Source organism: Myotis lucifugus, unplaced genomic scaffold (genome assembly GCF_000147115.1).
Source record: "Myotis lucifugus unplaced genomic scaffold, Myoluc2.0 scaffold_257, whole genome shotgun sequence".
In the NCBI taxonomy this organism is placed as follows: domain Eukaryota; kingdom Metazoa; phylum Chordata; class Mammalia; order Chiroptera; family Vespertilionidae; genus Myotis; species Myotis lucifugus.
The window spans coordinates 78076-79953 of record NW_005871305.1 but is presented as its reverse complement, the minus strand read 5'-3'; positions in this window follow the sequence as shown (position 1 = coordinate 79953).

Genomic DNA, 1878 nt, shown 5'->3' with positions numbered 1-1878 from the left:
CCCATCTTTGACTCCATCTTATCCTCTGGTAATATCATAAATGCCACTTTTTATACACCCTATCTAAAATAGGACACACTATTTATTTCCAGTTTGTATCATAGCTTTAATAACCTGATTTTTTGATATTTTGTCTTTAACTAGAATGTAAGTTTCCCAAAGGCAAGGATCTTATTTGTTTTATTCTCCTTCAGTTTCCTCTCATTTAGCTCAGTGGCTGGTTTTACTATGGTTAAGGGTTTGGCCAATGAGAAGTGAGGGGATCTTTCCTTAACCATAATATAGAAAAATTGAAAGAGATGATTTTTTATTCTGTTTCTGGATATTATGTTGTGTGGAGGTGATACTTGGAACTAGTACAACCATCTTGTGTGGCCAGTGTAAGGATGAAGCTAACCCTGATAGAAAGGAAAACTTGAACCGGAGTCTTTGAGAACATTCTTGGGCCATTGAATCCATCGACTTTGAAAAGTCTCTTACCTTGGTGGCTTCATGTTGTGTGACAAAATTTTGTTTTCTTGCTTAAACCAGTTTGAGAAGGTGTTTTCTGTTACTTGCAGTCCATGGTATTCTAACAGATATCTTGGTGTTTAACATGTTAGAATGAATGAATGAATGAATGAATGGGGTGTTAGGCAGGAAGTACATCTCTGTCTTTCTTTTTTTAAAAAAATATATTTTTTATTGATTTCAGAGGGGGAGGGAGAGGGAGAGATAGAAACATCAATGACGAGAGAGGAATAATTGATCCACTACCTCCTGTACACCCCCTACTGTGGATCCAGCCTGCAATCTGGGCATGTGCCCGGACCTGGAATCAAACTGTGACCTCCTAGTTCATAGGTCAATGCTCAACCACCGAGCCACATTGGCCGGGCCAGCCCTGTCTTTCTTACTTTGGTCATGAGGAGTTGATTTATGGGCTAATTGCTAAGTATGTCTATAAAACTCAGATTTCTTTTTAGTACCAGCTTAAAAGTAAGTTTTTTCTTACCAACATTCTCCTATCCAATACCTGAGACAACAATCAGTTTATTCTTTTATTTTTTTTCTGTATTGACAGTGAAAATGCCCACTGTCACCCAAGCTCAGTGACTGGAATATTCCTTAGAAATGGCTTTCTTGTTGTAAGGTGTTAGGATGCCCTAAAAGGAAATTTCATCATATTTTAGACAAGGATTATATAACCAGTCAATTTTTAAAAAGCATTTGTGTTAGTGGAACTATTCAGGGATGAGCATCTTATTCATGCTTTGCTTAAAAGATGATTTAAGCATCTAAGATAATTGATGAGGACCTTATACTATTTTAATAGTTTTTATCTTGGGCTTTCAAAACACCTGATAAATGACTTTGATTTACCATTGTTATACCTCTTAATTCAAAAGAATGTTTTATGCTTATCTTTGCAACTCTGTGTGATTAGAAGAAAGTAAAGTCTAATGTGGTTTCCTCATTTCCCCTGTGGGCATCTTATTTCTAGGGTGATTCTCCTGCCCTTTCCTCTGTGCATAGGGTAAAGGCATATGATTGATAATTACCAAAATCATCAACATTAGAAAAATAAGATTTGTAATAAGAAAGGACATTTGAGGCATCATGTCAATGGTTGCAAGTGAAAACGCTAAAGGAGATCAAAGATATTTTTATTTGTGATAGATTCCATTGAGGAGAGGTGATACGTGGGTGTGCAAGAAGAGAAGAACTTAACTGAATGGAGAAGGGGGGCGGGGGAGGAGAGGAGAAAAGGGAGAGATATGAGTTGTTCATAATAGAGGGGGCAGAAGAGCTCCTGGTGCCCATAGAGCTTAATAATGAAACCAATTTGACTGGAATGTTGTAATTGTGTAAAGTATGATTTTGAGAGATCTTGAGGCC